Genomic DNA, 22,146 nt, shown 5'->3' on the forward strand with positions numbered 1-22,146 from the left:
GTACCCTCTGTATGCACCGACCCCCCCCCCCGTGAAACACACACCGCACTCTGAGCTGCATCCAATCAGAGCTGCAGCAGTGAGCGTGTCATCCTGTTCTTTATTGAATTCATTATTGAATAAAGGCACATTTTTTTGTTCACATTTACCTGTTTATTAAAATTGCTGTCAATGTTCATTAAAATAAGCCCTCCCCTGAAAATAAGCCCTCAGGTGTTTTTGTGTCCAAAAAAAATAATAAGACAGTGTCTTATTATCAGGGAAACACAGTAGTTAGTGTTTGAGGCTAGATTTGAACTCAGGAAGAGGAGTCTCTGTCAATGCAGGTCCAGGACTTTATCCCTTGTGCTACCTAGCTGTGCTATACCACCTACCTTCCCTACAGATCATATGCAGTGGGTCACAAAAGTCTAAGTGCAATTTTAAGTATGGGGGCCTATCCTGTAATTTATGTAGAATTTAGTAGAGTTTTATAAAATACCTTTTGATATTATTATAAAAAAATGGCTTGAGAATGGTAAAATTAGATTCAGTACTGGTTGAATGACTGAACTTAGAAAATAATCATTAATGGTTCAATGCCAAATTGGAAGGCGGCTATGTGCACATTATTAGTGACTCACATAAAGGCATACTTGTCAAATTTGTAGGTGATGCAAGGCTTGCATCAAGGACAGCTTGTTTACCGAGAGGGTAACGGATCAGCATTCAAAAAAGGCTAATGCACTGGGTTGAACTCAACAAATTAAAAGTTGTTTTTAATGAAACTAATTTAATATAAAATCTTATACTTGAGCCCAAGAAATTGATTTTTACAAGTACAAGGTTGGGGAAACATGTTTATGAAATAGTTTGTTTGACAAAAGTTCTTGCGGTTTTATTGAACTATAAATAATATTTATCCATAGAGTGATATGGCAGACAAAAATGGTATTCGGATCTTGGCCAGCATTAAAAGAGCTATAGCTTTCAGGAATAAGGAGGTGGTAGTCCCAGTATATTTTGCCTTGGGAAGGCCATACATGGAGTGCTCAGCTCTTAGTGTTCTGCTTTAAGAAAAATATTGACCAAGATTAAGAGCCTTGCCTCTATACTACATTATAGAAGGAGGCGTTAAGTTGGAAAGATATATTAAGGTTTGATGTCAGGAAAACTTCCTAATCATTGCCCTTTCAGTTAAGAACATTGGAATTAGAATCCAGCCTCAGAATTAGTACCTTTGTGAGTCTGGGCAAGTCATTAAATCTTTGTCTGCCTCAATTTTCTCCACTGCAAAATGGTAATGCTAAGAGTGATTACATCCCAGAGTTACTATAAGGAAAAAATGAGATATTTTTAAAGCACTTTCCAAACCCTAAAATGCTATACAAATTGTTTGCTGTTGTTGATGATGTTATTATGACTGTTTTATTTTGTTTGTTTGTTTGGTTTTTGTTTTTAGCGGGCTTCCCCTTCAAGCAGCAGCCAGGTGACACCTTGTCAGTTATGTTGTGATAGGAATTCTTTGTCAGGTATGGGTGGGGCTAGATGTCTGTTGAGTACCCTTCCAATTTTAAAATTCTATCATTCTATGATATGTGACAGTAACAGGAGACAGACTTTTGAAGAGTATGTGTTTGGCCTCAGGAAAAGGGAAGAACAGAACAAGGTCCTTAGATAAATGCCTTGATTTCCCCTGAGAGTGTCTGAACTTTACATAGCTTAAATTGTATAAAATTTAATTTTTTTGTTACTCCATTAGAAACAGCAATATTGACTCACCTTAGGGAAATTGAAAGTTAATTATTTGAGGTTAACACATCCCCTATCTTGGACCATGGGACAATAGAAACCACATCTTATTCATCACGATGGACCTGTGACACACTTAAGCTATAAAAAAAAAATTTTTTTTTCTCAGTTGACTAAAAGTACTTTGATGTATGCTTATAAATGAGTCTTACTTGAGATAAAATTCCTAATTAAAATGTACAGCAGAAAAGCAATTGATCTTTCGAAGACTAAACATGTTCTGACTGAAAGACTAACAGATCACTCAGGCAGCCTCCTCTGCAAGATGTATTCAAGCAAGTCCAAAATGAAAATCATCAAATATGATTTTAAAATTCTCATTTAAAAAAATCTGTTCTTGAATTCAGCAAGCAAGAAATAGATTAGACTAATCACTAGAAAAAATAACTGGGCAAGAAATATAATATCTCAATGACAGAGTTTGGGAAGTGGAGAATTTTTTCTCAATTAAAATATAAATAATTGAGAATTGTCTATTTGAGATAATTTGTGTGATTGTAGCTCTGAAACTCCTAGGTAAGGGCGCTTAAAAAGATGATTAGGGAAGGTATTAATAGATCATATATGTGGGAACTGACTCATACTCTCTGTCTTTAGCTATTACCATATAGGGCTTCTGCAAGGAAAAACAAAATCATGATTGGGAGAACGGAGGGCACCAGTGGGGTGCCAGGCAGAGAGTGGCCACAGAAATAATTGTTACAAATTGCTCCTGACTAGTGATTGACTGATGCCCCACTGACTTCAAAGCCTCCTTAATAGCTTCCCTATTACTATTTACTATCTATTTTCTCTTAAATCATCAAACTGTATAAAGAAAACACTTTTTGACTGGAATTCTACTGTGTGTTTTCCTTGATGCCTATGGTTTTGCCTTCTTTCACTCAAACCCAGGAGATGATTTGGCTGCTGAGCACTTTAAAAGGAGAAGATGCCTGTGCTCAGCTACAAGATAAAACTGTGGGGAAAATCTGTTTTCAGCAGATTCTGATGGTTTCTGATCCCAAAGGAATTTATAAACCCCTGGGCTATTTAAGGCAATTTGAAATTCATTAAATGAACAAAACTACGAAATTAAAAGGAAAAAAAAAACACCTAATATTCTCTTTCCTCCTCCAGCTTTCCCTCACTTGTTTTCATTTCCTCTTTCCTTTCTTTTTTCCCCACATCCTTTCCTCCTCCTCAGTCCTCTTTTTCTATTTGCTGATTCTTTTTTTCTTTCCTTCTCTCTCCCTCTCAATCTACTCTCAGCCCTATGAATACTATTTGCAACATATAGATTTCTCAGGTTTATGCATTGAACATTCTTCCAGTGAGAAAACAGAGCAATTTTCTTACAATTGCCTACATTAGTTTGCTGTCATGTGTTCAGGATTTTGTGTGTATATATGTGTGTATATATGTGTATGTTTTTCTTGAACATGTCAATTTGAGAAAAGGAAAATCTAATTACTAATTCTGGAAAGGGAAATAAAAAGGCCAGAGAAAATCTTTACACAACCACAGAAAAAGAGAGAGAGAGAGAAAGAGAGAAGGAAGGAAGGAGAAAGAAAAGAAAATTCTCACCCTTTTATTCTTTCAGTCAATTCTCAACATAATCATTATAACCTGGTCCATAAAGGGACACTATTAAAAAATTTAAATGTATGCAAAAATAGGTGATATGTTACACTGTTAGAATATACTAAACCATGCAAATATAAAAATATGTTTATCTAGAAATAGTTGTATATATTCAAAAAGTTCCTAACATACATGCACTCACATTATTGGGGTCACTTAAATGATGGGTTGGGTGAAATTCAATGACTTGTTCATAAAAATAGACATTGGTAATTTAAGACAAGTTGATGGTTAGAAATAAATTAGAAGTAAATCTGATGGAGTGCATAGCTGAAATGTATGTATATATATATAAATATACATAAATAAATAAAGTGGATAAATAAATAAATAAAATGGAGTGCATTGCTGAAATGTATGTATATATAAATATACATAAACACACAACATATCTTCATATATGCATGTACATACTGTTGTCTGTGTATATACATATATACATACAAATGTGTGTACATGCATATATGTGTACATGTATTCATGTATATGTATTATGACTATTGTCATACCTGAATGTATTATTATGTCAAGTAGAAATTATGAATATGATTTATATATAACCACACATATGATTTCATATATAAATGTAATCTATAACATCATATCAGATTTTATGTAACTATATACTTATATTATTTTATATGTACATGAATGTATATATATGTGTGTATGTGTATATATAGGAATATAGATAGATATACACACATATATGTATGTATCTATGAATATGTATATAGTCCATATACATATGCATGGAGTATAATATATGATCAGGGCAGAATAGTACCTCTGCTATGAGGGCTGCTTTCTACCTTGGTGTTCACCTGATTCACTCAATTCTTACCTGTCTCATTTGTCTCTCCAAGAAGTTGTAGCAGGCACAGTGGCCACACCCCAGTAAACCATTACAGCAGATAGGCTAAACAAAGTTGAGGTAACCAAGGAGACTCAAAACTTTTGGTGAATTAGGGGGTATGTACCCAAGCATGTGAAGACTTCCCCCAGAGGAACGGGTAGATGAGAACAGTTTGTTCCAACTGCCATAAAGGCTGCTGAAGCTAATGCCATGGAGGGTTTAGGGCTTGGCCAGATATCAAAGATGCCAAGGTCATCCTAAGCAATCACCAGCTATGTTGACTTTGTCTTGTCACCGGACTTCCATGACTCTGGAAGAGTGAGTGAGGTTTATGACTTTCTACAACTCTGCCTCACAAATCCATTTTATGCAGAAATCAAAAATATCACCTATGCCATTTTTTATCTACCACAAAGCCCTATCATGACCAGGTAAGTGACAAAGTAACAGGAACAAATAAACTGGGAACTATAATTACAACCCTGTACACAAGCAGCCTAAAGCATAAGACTGTCTTCTTATTGGATTGAAGTAACCATGGGATACAGAAGCCCCTTGCATATCTGAGTAGCTTTTTAAAAGGATTGCATGGCTCATTTCCTGGTGTGAAGAAGGGGATGGAAAAGGTGCCCTAAAAATTGTTTACCTTACCCAACCCTGGCCCATTAACCATGACAGTTGCGGATCCCAACCTGTGGTTGAAACACACACACACACACACACACACGCACACACACACACACAAATTGTACAAAAACTTTTGTAAAGATGACCCCACTTGCCATTTATTTTTTTAAATGGAGCTTTTCTTTTTTTTATATTTGAATATTTGATTTTAAAACTTTCAATTCCAGATTCATTCCCTTCCCTCCCTGCCACCCACCCCCACTGGGAAGACAAGCAGTTCAGTATAGGTTGTACATGTGCGGCTAATGCAAAACAATAACATAGTAGATATATTGTAAAAGACTGACTATATTTCCCTCCCTCCTATCCCACCTCCCACTTGTTCTATTCTCTACTTTGATCCTGTCCCTTTTCAAAAGTGGGTGCTTCCAACTCCCCCCCCCCAGCCTGCCCTCCCTTCCATCATCCCCCCTCGCATCCCCTTCCCCCCTATTCTCCTGGAGGGTGAGATCCCCTATTTAGTGTGTATTTCACTCCCTCCTCAAGCCAGATTCAATGAGAATAAGGTGACCCATTCCCTTTTGCCTTCCTATTCTTCCCCTCCATTGTAACCATTTACCCTTGCCTCTTCTGTATGATAGTTTGCCCCAATCTTTCTCTCCCCATCTCCTCTCATTATATTCCTCTCACCTCTTAATTTCACCTTTTAAGTATCATCCCTTCCTGTTAAATTGGTCCTGTGCCCTCTATCTATGTATACCTGTAAACATATATACACACATTCACATATGTATTCATATGCCCACATACCTGCACATATATATATATATATTTCTAATCCCTTCAACTACTGAGAAAAGTTTCATAAATTACAATTATTGTTTTTCCATGTAGGAATGTTAATAGTTCAACTTTGATAAGTTCCTTATGATTTCTTTTCCCTGTTAACCTTCTCATGCTTCTCTTGCTTCTTGTATCTGAATGTCAAATTTTCTATTCAACTGTGGTTTTTTCAGCAAGAATGCTTGAAAGTCCTCTATTCCACTGAATGACCATATTTTCCCCTGAGACATGATACTCAGTTTTGCTGGGTAGGTGACTCTTGGTTTTAATCCCAGCTCCCTTGACCTCCGGAATATCACATTCCAGGCCCTTCGATCCCTCAGTGTAGAAGCTGCCAGATCCTGGGTTATCCTGATTGTGTTTCCACAATATTCAAATTGTTTCTTCCTGGCTGCTTGTAATATTCTCTCCTTAATCTGGGAATTCCGGAACCTGCCTATAATATTCCTAGGAGTTTTCTTTTTGGGATCTTTTTCAGGAGGGGTTCGGTGGATTCTTTCAACCTCTATTTTGCCCGCTGGTACTAAAACATCAGGGCAGTTTTCTTTGAGAACTTCCTGGAGGATGCTTTCTAGGTTCTTACTTTGGTCATGGCTTTCAGGTAGTCCAATAATTTTTAAGTTATCTCTCCTGGATCTATTTTCCAGGTCAGTAGTTTTTCCCATGAGATAGATATTTCACATTGCCTTCTATTCTTTCATTTGTTTGGATCTGTTTAACAGAATCTTGATTTCTCATAAAGTCATTAGCTTCCAATTGCTCCAGTCTAATTCTGAAGCAATGATTCTCCTCAGTGAGCTTTTGAGATTCTTTTTCCATCTGGCAAATTCGACTTTTTAAGGCATTCTTCTCCTCATTGCCTTTTTGAGCCTCCTTTGCTATTTGAGTCAGTCTGTTTTTAAGGTATTATTTTCTTCAGTCAGGCTGTTGACTCTCATTTCATAATTTTCTTGCATTGTTCTCATTTCTCTTCCCAATTTTTCCTCCACTTCTCTTATCTGCTTCTTAAGGTCCTCTATGGCCTGTAACCAGCTTGTATTTTCCTTTGAAGCTTTTAGTGCAGGAGTTCTGACTTCACTGTTTTCCTCCTGTTCCATGCCTTGCTCCTTCTTGTCCCCAAAATAGGAGTGTAATGTTGGAATCTTCTGTCTGCTTTGTTTCCTTTTCCTGCTCATTTTGCCACTCAGTTATTTGAGTGGGCTTTTTGCCACAGTAGGACTCTGCCACCAGATAGGGGAGTTTTTGTCCCAAATGCTGGGGTTTTCTCAGCTGCCGGAGGTATTAGATGGGTGCCCTCTCTGAGGTCTCCACACACCCTGGCAAGCTGGGCACACACCCCAGGACCTCCACCCTAGACTGCAATCCAAATCCAAGCAGATTACAGCAAGAGCGATTACCCCTCAGACTGGTGCTTGGTCCCCCTACACTCTGCAGGCCAGGAGCTGAAGCCTCTACATGGTGCTGGCTGGCGGTGCTGGCTGGCTGTGCTGGTGTCTCAGCGGTTTCTTGCCCTGGGGGTAAAAGCCATGCACTCCCACTTACTGGTCCCAAAGTCCAGACTGCACTGGCCTCTCACCTTGCCCTTCGCATCTATGTGTTGATAAATCTGGAAAGGGCCACAGCTGCTGCTGATCTGGAGTCCCTCTGGCCAGAGGCTGGTCAGGCCCGCCCTGGGGCTAAAGCCTCAGCATGGGGCTGGGCTAGGCTCCCATAGCGCTGTGCTGGATTCCTGCCAGCCTGCCTCAGCTGGAGGTTAGCTTCTCTGCATCATTTTGTGGGTTCTGCAGCTCCAAAGGTTGTTTAGAGTCCCCTTTTTACATGGATTGGGGAAGGTGGAAGCCGGAGTCACGGGAAGGTTGTGCTTCTACTCCGCCATCTTGGCTCTGCCGCCCACTTGCCATTTATACAGGGAATGTACATATGCTTATGGGCAGCATGAACTCTAGTAAGTGAAAGACAAAAAGCAATTTTTACAAAGGAACCCAGCTGATATTGCATCCAAATAGTAGCCCTGAGTGAAACAAGGCAGGCAAATGAAGTCCATAAGGAAACTCTCAAGATCTCTTTGAAGAACTCTGGAATTGATTGTGAGACAAGGAGATACTAGCACAGGACCGTCCAGCATGGCATCCCTGCATCAAATATGGCACTGTACACTATGAACAAAGTAGAATTGTAGCAGCTCAAGAGAAAACGTAAGATGTGCAAATTTAGAGACATCATCACTCCAAATGTTCACATTGAATATTTTGTGTCCAAGCTGGGATAGAGACTTCTGAGCTCATATTGGTCTGATCAGCCAGTCAGACACATGGTACCTTTGACTCCAACATAGTGATGTCTTTTGGGTCCTATTTGAAAAGGAAGGACAACAGCCAACCTATGTGCACATATAGATGCATCCTCATGTACTTTAAATACCACTTTCATTTTGGACTTTCTTCCCTACTTAAAATTCTTTTTCTTTTCTAATTTAGACCAAGAGAATGTACCTCATCTGCGTTCTATGAGATAACACTTTAAGAAAACCCTCCTTTATAAGGATGCTTTTCTTTCTTATTTGCTTTCCGTTTCTGTTATTGCTGCTAGCTTTGTTTTGATGCAGTCTTCTTATTTCACTAGTATAGATATGTTGTAAGCAAGCATTATCTTTCCACTGGAATATAATCAATTGTATGAAAGCAGTCAGTTTATTTCTATGACACACATTATTTTAATGCAGCTACTTTTTTTCTGTTTTCTAAAAACAAGTGACTCTCATTTTTTAGTTCATGGTGATATTGCAAAGTGCACATGGGAAATTTAAAACCCCAAAATGAATTATAGAAATGTTATCTTATGAAATAACACCAGGCTTTACCTGAAGGCTGAACTTTCTCCTTTGACCTGATGATTATATTGCATTTTAAAAATGCACATATGTGAAGATGTTAAAGCATGGGCAAATAGCAGGTCTTTGGAGAATTAATAATTGCTCTGACCTCCAAGGCTAAAACATTAAGAAATTCAAGAGAATTGTAGAGCAGGGAGAGTCCCTGCCAGCAGAAGCCATCCTTTCCATTGTGATATTTCGATTTCTTTCCATGCCCTTTACCATAATCATTTATAGTGATGGTTTAATCTCACTGTTATAGGTCTAAATAATGTAAATCATTTCAAGGCACACTCAGTAGCACAAATGTGAAGTACAATTAGTCACTGATTTATCGTTTCAGTGTATGTGCCAGTGAGGAGAATAACCTTTGATATTCAGAATGGATAGAAAGGATGTAATGAAACTGTGTTTGGGTCCAAAAAGTCAGGGGAAAGAGGGAAGAAAGCTATGACTATACTTGGGGGATTTCTGTAATTTTTTTCCCAAAATTATGTATTAATGGTTATCTTGCCTCGCCATGGTTTATGGAATGCAGTTCTGCACATTTATTGAACAGTAAACTCTAAAACTGTCTTAACTTCAATACACAAAGTGGCACAGCAAGTGAGTACAAGTGACCGTGTCCCTCACCTACTTCTCCTGCATTTTTCCTAAATGAATTTCATATTGTTAGGTGCAGCATACAGTTCTAACTTGGCAAGATCTTTTGGATCCTTATTCTGTCTTTCAGCATGTATCCATTCCTGCTGTGTTCCACTTGGAAATTTGATGAGCACACCATCTACACTATCACCCAAATCATTAATAAAAATGTCAAACCATATAGGACCATAAAATCCCCAATATGTTCTATTAGAGACCACCTGTCACTCTGAAATCGAGCTGTCAAAAACTCCTCTTGGAGTCCAGATTTCCAAGCAATTCTGAATTAATCTGGTTGTATTATTATCTTTAAGCTATAGGTCTCCATCTTCTGCAAAAGAGTACTATGAGATGCTTTGTTAAGAGCTTTGATAAAATCTTGTTAAATTTTCCACACTCCTAATGTACAATATAACAAGCTTGTTTCTAAAAACTCAACTAAAAATTAAATTTAAAAAATTGTCAAACTCTGTATGTTTTATTTTATGTTTAAGTTGTCATTAAAATTATAGTAAAGTATTTTAATAAATATGAGCAAAGAAAATTATTTTTTGATTAAAAAAGTGTGGGGAGCTTTACTACATGAATTTTGGAAACCACTGGATTATACATTATCCAATGCTCTCTCCAGCTCTAATGCTCATTCCTCATTTGGTTTGATTCTTTTTTTTTAATCCACTGTAACATTGCAGCCTTGATAAGAAATATGCAGTAATTTCTGCACAGCATTGCTTCTATGCATCTGATCAGAGAAAACTAAGTTGTAGTAGTCAAAAAAAAATGACTGTAACTTTAGGGGCCAATAGAGGGAGGTGACTGTCCCAGTTTCTGCTTGGTCAGCGATTCCAGGGGAAGTTGTGTGTAGCATTACATTTTAGCAAAGTTTTCAGACCAAATAAAGCACAATTTTGTTTATTCTGATCCCCAGAGAACAAAACTAGAAGTAAACTTCAGGAGTTGTAAGGAAGAAGTTTTTAATTTAATAGAAAGAAATTTGTGCCCTAAATTTTGTGGTCCCTTTCAATGATTCTGCCAGCTTAAGCTTGAGAACATACTTGTTGGGAGCTGAAAGAGGATTCATTTACGTGTGTGTTGGACAAGACGAGTACTGAAGTCCCCTACAACATAATGTTCCATAATTTTATTACTATAAATTGTAATTGAGGTCTACAGGATGTGTAATATGTTATTATTATAAATTTAAGTACAGTGTCATTGGGACAATTTTGCCATTCCTTTCTTTTGTGCATGTGACATCCTGTTTTGCATTCTGCCAACTGGGCCTTTTTACTTTAGCATTTTGGGTCCCCAGAAGGTAGCTGGCTACTAACAGTGGGTGCTGTAGGAATAACCCTGGTTTCTAGCACTATTAGTCTTGAGCTCTGAACACTATGCTTCCTATTAACAAAAAATCTGTCAAACTTCAATTATTTATTTACTAAATATTTACTAAGGGAGAAGGAAGAGAGACATAGAGACAGAAATAACAAAAGAGACTGTCCCTCTAAGGGGAATGCAAGCCCCATTTAGAATTGTTTATAATCTTCCCAACTGGAGACATCTAGATTGGCTCATTGACTAAACTTGTTTCTAGACTAACTGATACTTTTTATGAAGAAGAAGAGAAGTGTGTGTCTTTTTTCTTCATCCAATCTCCAGGTGCTTTGGGTATAGCATCATCTGTTTTCATCTAGTAATCAAACATACTATAATCCATTTAAAATGAGTAACTTGATCACTTTTGGTTGATTAATTTATTCATAGAGATACTGGGTCTTCTGTGATCAAAATGGTTATAGTATTCCACCCCCCAAAAAAACTATTATGTAACTTAGTAAACTCCCTAGTGGATTTAGGATTCTCCATGGGACTTATTTAGTTCTTAATCTGTTAGCATTTTACTGAATTTCCCTATAAATCTGAATGTTTATAAATACCCCCCATAGTTTCCTATTATAGCTGATGAGTTATGAAAAAAAACAACAACAAAGTTTTGAGCTCTTTAAAAACCTTTTTTGAAGCTGTGTTGAATTTTGGAAAATATTTCCCCTATTAATTTAAAACTTTGTTTTCTGAGGGAATATAATTAACAAACCTTGTTTTTTCTAATCAGATGCAAGCCAAGACTACAAAAAATAAATACTGCGTTTAGGAAATCATTCCTACTCCAATTATTTGGATTTCTAGGGGAATAAAATTAAAACAAACAACTAAACAAAATGCACACAACTGTTTAGAACTTGTGCTTTGCCAAAATCAAATACAACTCAAAGCATATGAACTTGACGTAAATCTAGGCACTGGTAAATTTCTCATTTTCTAGTATCTTTATAAGATAAAAACGTTTCCTTTTTAATTTTTTCCATAAATTTACATGTTTTATGTATTTCATTTACTTAAATATAATGAATTTTATGTAGGTTTACATAAATATAAATATTAAATATGAATATATATTCATTTGTAAGTGTATATATGAACATACACACGCTTAAAATTAAATATAAACTCAATAAACTTAAAATCATTAGCAAACGTATCTCCTTATACAAATTAGAACAAAAAAGAGAATAATACATGAAACCATGAACCTCTCTCAGGTACAATTCTGTTTTAAGGAGCATATATTAAATCTAACATGGTAATAAATTGCTTTTTTATAATTTGTTAATATCTTTTTTTGGTTTTCTTTTGAGAATTTAAAAAAATATGTTTTTTTTCTATTTAATAGTATTTTATTTTTTCTAGTTAAATGTAAAGATAGTTTTGGACATTCATTTTTATATGATTTTGAGTTCCAAATTTCTCTCTTTGTTCTTTCCCTCCCCCATTCCCAAGACAACAAGCAATGTGATATAATATATACATGTACAATCATGATAAATATATTTCTACATTAGTCACGTTGTGAAAGAAGGATCAGAACAAAAAAGAAAACCATGAGAAAGAAAAAAAAACTACAAAAAAGGTGAAAATAGTATGCTTTGATCTGCATTCAGACTCCATAGTTTTTTTTAAAGCAATTGGGGTTAAGTAACTTGCTCAAGGTTACATGGCCAGGTATTTCTGGGTGGGTGCTAAGTGTCTGAGCCCGGGATTCGATCGCCAAGTCATCCGGACACTGGAGCCGGTACTCTTATTTGCTGTGCTACCTGGCCGCCCCCATAGTTTTTTCTCTTGATGTGGGGAGCATTTTCTATCATGAGTCTTGGAATTGTCTTGGATCGCTGTATTACTAAGAAGAGTTCAGTCTATCAGAGTTGGTCGCTGCACGATATTGCTGCTGTACAATATTCCCCTGTAAGTCTTTCCAGGTTTTTCTGAAATTCACCTCCCTCAATCTGCCCTTCCTTCTACCAGTTCTCCCCCACTTTTTTCTTTCCCCTCTGACTTCTGCCCTCCCTTCTATCCACCCTCCTTGTCTTTCCCCTTTTCCTTTTTTACTTCTGTATAAGGTAAGATAAATTTCTATACCCAACTGCATATGTTATTCCTTTTTTAAGTAAAATCTAATGAAAATATACTGTTAATTAGCTTTTTTGGGGCCCCTTTTCCATTTGGCAAATTCTACTTTTTAAGGAGTTTTCCTTAGTGAATATATATATATTTTTTCATTTGACCAATTATTTTTGAGTAACTTTTTTTAAGTCAGTTTTTCTCCTTCCTTTTCCTGTTGTTGATTCTCTCTTGAATGACCCTTAATCCTTTTTCCTAATTATTCTTCTACTTCTCTTATTTGAATTATAAAATCCTTTTTGAGCTCTTCCAAGGTGGCTTTTTGAGCTTGAAATCAGTCCATATTCCCTTTTGAGGCTTCACGTATAAGCATTTTGACATTATTGTCCTCTTCTGAGTTTTTGTTTTGGTCTTCCCCATTGCCATAGTAGCTTTTTTCTGTGGTCAGGACTTTTATCTGTTTATTTTTTACTAATGTTTTAGTCTACTTCATAACTTTCAAAGTTGAGTTCAGCTCCTGGGGGACAGGGGCCAGTTTCCTAAGCTTCTTGAACAAGGACCAGGGAGGGGCCTAGTCACTAGCTTTCTGTGTGGGGGCCTCAGGTGCTGGTGGCCTGCCCACTGTGCTGGGATGGTCTGGCAGTTTGCCTTTTATTCTGGGGCTGGGAGCCTTATATCTGGCCTACTGTGCCTCTGGCCTGCTGAGCCAGGACCAAGATACTTCAGTTGCTGGTCTTGTGCTGTGGCTAAGAAACTCGCACTGGCTTTCCCAGATGCTGTCCTTGCTGGGCTGTGCTCCCCCTTTACCCAAGAGTGAGACAGACCTTTTCTGAGGTACTTTTAAGTTATCACAAGCTAGAAAATTGTCCAACTTAGTCTAGTTGTGTGTTCTGTTGCTGAAGAATATTTACAGGATTAATTTAATGTTATTTCTAAGGGAAACTGGGGAGACCTCAGGCAACTTTCTGGCTTCTCTGCCATCTTTGCTCTGTCCCCTCTTCTGAGTAGTAAAAAAAATTGGAAGCTTTCTTATCTTTAAAACATATTTCTAAAAATCTATATGTAACTAAACTTTATTAAAACTAATACTATAACTATGAGACCCATATTTTACTATTTTTATAAACTATTTAAAATTTGTATTTGACTTCCATGTTTGCTTTTTTCAAAAGTTTGCTGGTTGTGGCCTTGGAGAAGATATCATGGGACCTTGACCCAGAAGTCATTACAATCTGCATTTCTGTAGCTCAGACCCTTGCAATGAAGCAAATCGGCTAATTTAGTGTTTGTGATGATTGTACCTCAGAAGAGTCAGTCATAACAATGGATAATCCATAATGTATCGATGACAGCTAACTCCAATCCAGGGTGCTCTGTGTGCTTTTTATACAGGTCCTTCCCAAAGCAAAGCTTCTCCATATACCTACTTTGCCTGAATTAAAGCACTGAGGATGCCAGGTTGTACTGCTGCTGCCCTTCAGTTAAGCCCTAGAGAGATACTCGTGGAATAGAACCTACTCCAGGGGTGGGGAACCTGTGGCCTCAAGGCCACATGTGGCCCTGTAGGTCCTTGAGTGCACCTCTGACTGGCTCCAAACCTCACAGAACAAATCCCCTTAATAAAAGGATTTAAAAAAAAAAACTTGGACTCAGTCAAAATGCCACACTTGAGGACCTAGAAGTCCACATATGGCCTCGAGGCTGCAGGTTCCCCACCCCAGGTCTATTCATTCCCTGAGGTGACTCCTTTTCTCTTTCCCACTGCTATTTTCCTGCTTTCTTCTTTCAAAAATCACAAAGAATCTTAATGAAAAACTCTTTTTTTCCCATATGTAGCTTAACTAGCATAAGACCTCTGCCTAAGGCACAAAAATTTAGAGCACATTTGCCCAGAGCATTTGTACTTCCTCAGGCTCAACAAGTAATTTTGAAATGTTAAAAGTCCTATAATGAAGACAGAAGATGTCAGTTAAATGAAAACAAACCCTGATAACAGTAATTAACACAAAGAATATTCTTTAAAAAAAAAGTATAATCTTTGTTCCAGGGAGAAGCTTTGGGACATTTAAAGCATTATGCAATTTCTCAAATGACATTTAGCCCACTCTCCTTCTATTACCTCTAAACTGTTCATCTTTCTGCATTGCCTTCCAAGGGACACACAGTCCATTGACCGCCTTCTCATTCTGGGAGCCCAGTTCACTAACTGAGGTTCTAGGTATTTGGGGATAGAGAAGTTTAAAAATTCTCTCCAACGATAGCTCATGAGCCTCAACAGATCCATTTTACTTTTACCATTCCTTCATTGAACACATTTACTTTCTTAGCAAAGGCATTCCAATTAAACAGCAATCAAAAGTAATAAGAGTTTAGTTTCCTTGATTATAAAATGGTAAACTTGTAAAATAACTGCTTAGGTCTTTTGTTTCAGATTAATATTCCTTTATATGACCCTAGAGCTCACTCTTCCACAAGTCCATACACTATTGTGGGGAGAGGAACACTTCGTAGGAATTATACATACACACACAGGCAGCCTATGAAGGAATGAATACTCTGGGTACATGTGTCAGAGGCACATGAATGGAAGGTTAATTCATGACTTCAATATTACAGAGCTGCTCCTGTACTCTGCTGAACCTGCCTTCCTATAGAAATTCCTTTCTGCTGCTTGCTGACAAGCACTGATCTCCCTTCAATGTCCCCAATCACTGTCCTGCACGACTTTTGGTAAAGCACTGCTTTCCATTAATGCCCCTTAGGCACTGTTTCCATCATTACCCATAGGGACTTATCTTTGATTCCTCAACTCTTGCTTTTTTATATGCTGTACCATCTATCACTAGGGATGATGTGACAGAAACCCTTTAAACTTCTCCTTAACAACTCCAATTTCCATTGGTTGGTTCTATGTTGAATAAGCCTCTCTACACAGAAGAGAAGACAGCACTATCAGCCTCCTGTGATAACCTTTGCTCTCCCCAGTTAAGATGCTGATTTTCAAATGGTCAGATGCTTTCCTCTCCATTTACTGCAATGTTGTAATTAGTAAGTTTTACCCCAAGAGCAAGGTTATAGCTCTCCTCCATCAGCATTCTCAACCAGTAGCTATAAAGCTTGCTTCAGTTCTTAGAACCAAAGGCTACAGGAGAAGTATACATGCCTAGACTTAAATGACCTCCTTAGACTTTTCTTGTTGACTGTTTTTCTTCCTCAGATCTCTTCTGTTCTACTTGACTCTTTAAATTAATTTAACTTAAGTACATTGTTCTCCCCTGAGTCTCTCAACTCATATCTCATCTAACTTAATGGCCAGAGATACATCTTAGATTTTAACATACTCCATGACTCAGATAAATGCTCCAATCGTCTTTCTTCCTCAAAAGGAATATAATGTGTTGAGATAGTGTGTAAGGGAAACTTCTAACATTGCCGCAGCAGCCCTTTTATTCTCCATGAAAAAAAAAAAAACACCTTCCTACTCACCTTGGCAGGTCAGATCTCCAGAGCTTAACTGTCACTTCTCCCTTCTAGGAATGGCTTACTAATTCTAGAATTCATGAACCCCTATTTATGTGCTTCCCCCAGTGATTATCAGTTGAAATCAATGAGTCGGAATAATTAGCTTTTAGAACAGTATTATATCACTAAGGTAATACATAATTAGAATAGTTGACACAAAACATAAGCCTAAAATCTCTAACAAAATTCTTCACCAAAATATGCAGTGTGAAGGAGAAAGTTGAATTTTCGATATTATATATGGAAAAGGGACATGTCACAGCTCCTGGTTGCCAGAAGTCCCTTTCTCCCCTTCAGGGGATATGCATGTTACAAGAATGCTATAACTTTCCAAACTTTTTGACCCTTGTAAAGCTTTGAAGTTGCTTTTCCTCAAGGGTGCCTAAATGGTTTTCATCTCTGGATACTGATAGAGCGTCAACTGATTCAAGAACTGACCAGAGAAGTAATAAGGAGTCTAGCCCTTCCCCCTATTGCCCCCCAAACAACTTTATGATCTTTATAAAGATTTCCTCTTGTCAAGAAGGGGGGAGATGAAGAGCAAGACTGAGGCTGAAGCCAAAGCTCTTCCTTCCTATCTAGTCTCCCCAAATCCCGAATTATTCCTTCTCAGATATTAGCCTAGGACTTTTCTCCTTTATGGTGAAATATGCTCAAATAACCCTTTTATTTTATAGAAAACTTATAGGACATAACCAAGTCTCCATAACCAATACCAATACCCCTCCTATACTGTATCACTCAAATTAATCCAATGGCTTTTAAGAATTTCTCTTTTTGAACCTAAGATAATGCCCTTTGACTAATTAGTTGATCTTAGCTTTTTTTCACACTTAATTCACAACTCTGGATGTTTGGGTCTATAAGTTTGATTCTCATTTGAAAAATTAACAGAACTAAGTGGGGATGAGTGTGACCCCAAATTTACATATGCAAAACTGTAACTACAGTGTTAGTTGAAGTATTCTGAGATTTTGTGGTCTTCACCTCACTACTGTATCACAATCTGACCTCTTCTATTTCTTGACTTTAGACAGATGGAAAAGACCAAGGGTTAGGGGCAGCCAGGTGGCTCAGCAAGTAAGAGCACCGGTTCCAGTGTCGGGATGACCTGGATCAAATCCGGGCTTAGATACTCAGCACCACACCCAGAAATAACTGGCCGTGTAACCTTGAGCAAGTTACTTAACCCCGATTGCTTTAAAAAAAAAAAAAAAGAAAGAAAAGACCAAGGGATAAATGTAGTTATTCTCATAGGTGAGTTGAAGCTAGCTGAAATTAGGTATTAAGAGCTGATGGTTAAGTTTTGAGTATATTTATACCTAAGAAATTGGTAAATGTGCCAAACCAGGATATGGTTTATTGTTTTTTTTATGTCTGGAATTTAAAAAGTGATGATATGTTCAGTTAACAATCTTTGTTGCCATGAGAGTTAAATAATTTTCCCAGGGTGACAGAGCCCATAGGTGTCAACGGTGAACCTTGAAACTTGGTCTTCCTGATTCCATGGGCTGGTTCTTCTTCCATTATTACACTGCCTCAATCTATTTGTCAACCTGGATATCATCTGGGAATATCCATCCAACTCTATATCAAAGTCTCAGTAATAGACATGTTTGTTTTGTTTTGTTTTAATCCACTAGATTTTTACTGTGTGAACTGTTGAACCAAAAGCTTTCGTGTAATCAGGGCTCCACTTCCCTGGGTCCTTGTGATGCTGCTCTTTTAGTTCTCTTCGTATAGGTTGGACTGATTTTTCTTGTTCTCTTTTGCATGTTTATGAATTATATCTCATTCCCTTCTGTTGAGTGTAACTCAAAGGTCTGTACTGAATCCTCTCCACTTCTTTTTCTATAGCCTCAGTGATCTCAATCCCCATGAATTTACCAATTATATCTTGACATATGACTCCTTGGTCAATCTGGCCATCCTTCAATTCTTTCCTGAGCTCCCACATCCCACATTTCCAGTGCCTACTAAATATCTCTCCCTGTTTGGTCATAGTCATCTCAAATTCAACATGCCTGAAACAGAAGTCATAATCCTTTCCTTTAAACACATCTCTTAATGTCCCTGCTGGGAGATGGAATCAAGATGGTGGGGAAAAGGCAGGGATTCACTAGATCTTTCCTAAATTCCCCTCTAAATAACCTCAAATAATACCTTAAAACACATTCTGGAGCAGCAGAATCCACAGAAGGATGGAGTGAAACAATTTTCCAGCACAAAATAACTTAGAAGGAGAGCAGAAAAAGTCTGTTACATGAGGATGAAAGAAGGAGCACACACATTATTAGTCGCAACATGATTAAATGGAAATGTTTTGCATGACTGATTATATATATGTACATGGATATATGCACACATACACGCACATATAACCTATATAAAATTGCTTGCCTTCTCAATGAGATGGGAAGGATGGAAAGAGAAAGAGAATTTGCAACTAAAATTTTTAAATAAACTAATGTTAAAATTGTTTTATGTGTAATTAGGGGGAAGTAAAATATTAAATGAATCTTTTAAACCATCACCATTTATGCTAAGGGCACCATTGGTTTTTCAGTCTCTCAGATTTGCAACATAGCAATCATTTTTTAAAGAATCTTTGGCTCTTCTTTACCTCTATCCTTTATCTAACTGGTTTCCAAATTCTTTCCATTTCATCTTGACATGTCTTATGTACATGCCCTTCCTATATTCGTTATTGCCTTGGCAGTCTTTCCCTCATGTGGGCTTTTCCCTTCACCTTTATGTCTGCAAATCCCTCATCCTCTTGAACTCACATGTGATCATTTAATAGGGCAGTCCACCAAATCAGTGTGGCTTTATTTTTCATATAGCCTTTCTTTACTCACCAATAAATATGTTATCCTCTGGAGTGCAAAATCTCTGAAGGTGCGAAATATCTCCATTTGCATTAGTCTTGGTCTTCCCTAGAACCTATGCTACAATTAGCACGTTGTTCAGTTGTTTCCACTCTTCATGACCCCATTGGAGGTACTCTTGGCAAGGGTACCAAAATGGTGTGCCATATCCTTCTCTGGTTCATTTTAAAGATAAGGAAACTGAGGTAAACAGGAATAAGTGATTGCCCAGGATTGCACAGATAGTAAGTGTTTGAGGCTGGATTTGAATTCATGAAGATGAATCTTCCTGACTTTTGTCCTGATATCTATCTGTCCCCTATAATTTGCACATAGTAAATACTCAGTACATGCTTGTTGATCAATAGTCTAGTTGATTGATGCAATTTAGAAGGCCCTGAAGTATTCTGGGGCTTGAGGAAATCAGCACAGTGTCATTCACAAACAGAGCCTTAGTAAGAAGGGGAATATCTTTTCCTTTTGGACCTTACACTAGACAAACTCCATGGCAGTAGACACATTTGGCAAGCACACATCTACTATTATGCCATTATGCCTCATTGGGCAATAATCATAGGCAATGAGCAAACTTACCACAGTTGTTGATCTTTGAAAGAATTCTTTATGAGTCTGGCAGTGGACCAAAAAGAAACTAGGCACATATGTTTAACAGAGTTTTAACTATCTCACAAGGGGAAACAGAGTCATATTGCTCTAAAGCACTGTTTCAATTGTTTCTAGCTTTGATACTTTAAATAGATTCCTTACCTTAAAAAAGTATCTACATAATTTAACAGATTTTGTAGTCTTATTTTAGAAGAGAGAAGAGGAACATTCCTGGTACATTTTCCTCTATAAACAATATCTGTATCTGATTTCACTAATAGAGTTGTTTTGCTCTAACGGTCCTTTGTTCAATGTGCAATTGGTCTTCATCTTTGTTTTCAATTCTTTCAATTCGAACACAAGGGAGATTCTTTATTGGAGGAGAAATTTTAAAGAAGTTCTACCAAATGTAAAATTTATGTATATATATTCTTTATATTATATTATTAACATTGATTTTTAATATCTATTGGTTATATATATCTTTATATTATATATTTTGAAATATAATTTTAAAGCAGTTTTACAAAAAAAAGAGGAATCATATAGACCTTGTACTTTTTCAATTTATTAAATGACTATTAAGGTGTAATTGTGTTCACTTCTACAAAGTATTATGGAAAAGTTAACTTCATTTTGAGTATGTGCATCACATGCAGAATATTCTAAAATGATTTTACAAAGAGAAATATGTTCTGTAATTGGTTATTCATATTATCTATATTGACTTTATTCTGTAATACCAATGTTCATGTTTTTGTACACAAGAATTTCATTCTCTCTTCTTTTTCAGGTGACTGGAGAAATGATCCCTCAGTGTCTTCCAATTTTCCTGATACATACATGTATATATATACACACATATATATATACATATATATGTACACACACACACACATATATATATACATATATATATATATATATATATATATATATATACACACACATATATCTCCTCTGTGTATTCTTGGTCTAATTGAACCAGTGCAGGATGGGAGGTGTCCCAGCAAACCAGTGTTTGGAATATGATATTCCTTACACGAAGGAGCTTGGATTACAACCAAAGATCAACTACCCAGCAAAATTGAGCATAATATTTTGGGGAGGAGATGGATGTTCAATGAAATAGGGGACTTCCAGACTTTCCTGATGAAAAGACCAAAGTTCAACGAAAATCTGATCTTCAAATACAAGATTCAATAGAGACATAAAAAGCCAAGCAGGAAAGGAAACAAACAAATAAACATGTTATTCAGTAAGGGCAAACTGTTTACATCCCTACATGAGAATATGATACTTATAATTCTTAAGAACTATTTTCTATTACATTATCTAGAAGGGACATACATAGACAGAGGTGGTGGGTTTAAGCTGATTTTGATGTGATGATAAAAAATCTAATAAAGTGGTTAAAAAGGATTGTAGTGGGAGAAGAGGAAAGAAGGAGGTAGAAAAGGGTAAATTACATTACATGAAGAGGTACAAAGACATATTACAGTAGAGAGAAAGAAGGTAGGGAGATGGAGCATTATGTGAAATTTACTCTTATCATATTTGGTTCAAGGATGTAATAACATAGTTAGGTATAGAATTCTAAGTTGCCCTATAGGCAGTTGGAGGGCAAAGGGGAAAGAAAAGGAAAGGGGGTTAACAGAAGGGATGGGCAGACTGAGGGAGGTGGTGGTCAAAAGCAAAACTAATGAGGAGGGAAAGGGAGAAAGGAGAAAGAAAAGCATGATGGGGGCAAATAGGATGGAGCAAAAGACACAGATAGTAGTTATGACTATGAACGTGAATGGAATGAACTCTCCCAAAAAACAGAAGCAGATAGCAGAATGGATTAAAAATCATAATTCTACAATATGTTGTTTAAAAGAAAAACATTTAAAACAGGGGGATAAACAGATGGTAAAAAAAGTTGGAGTAGAATTTATGTTTCAGTTGAAGTAAAAAAAGCAGGATAGCAATTCTGATCTCAGACAAAGCAAAAGCAAAAAGAGATAAGGAAGGAAATTATATACTGTTAGAAGGCACCAAAGTCAATGAAGTAATATCATAACTAAACATATATGCACCAAGTGGTATAGCATCCAAATTCATAGAGGAAAAGTTAAGGGACTTACAGGAAGAAATAAACAGCAAAACTATGCTAGTGGGGGCCCTCAACCTCCCCCTCTCTGAACTAGATAAATCTAACCAAAAAATAAACAAGAAAGAAGTTAAGGAAGTGAAAAGAATTCTAGAAAAAAAATGGATATAGTAGATCTCTGGTGAAAAGTGAATGGGGATAGAAATATACCATTTCCTCAGCAGTACATGGTACCTACACAAAAATTAACCATGTACTAGGACATAAAAACCTCATAATCCAAAGCAGAAAGGCAGAAATATTTAATGCATCCTTTTCAGATCATGATGCAATAAAAAAAATTCTA

The sequence above is a fragment of the Petaurus breviceps genome, unplaced genomic scaffold (genome assembly GCF_028583685.1).
Source record: "Petaurus breviceps papuanus isolate PSGF00001 unplaced genomic scaffold, PetGlider_PUasm1.0 126, whole genome shotgun sequence".
In the NCBI taxonomy this organism is placed as follows: Eukaryota; Metazoa; Chordata; class Mammalia; order Diprotodontia; family Petauridae; genus Petaurus; species Petaurus breviceps.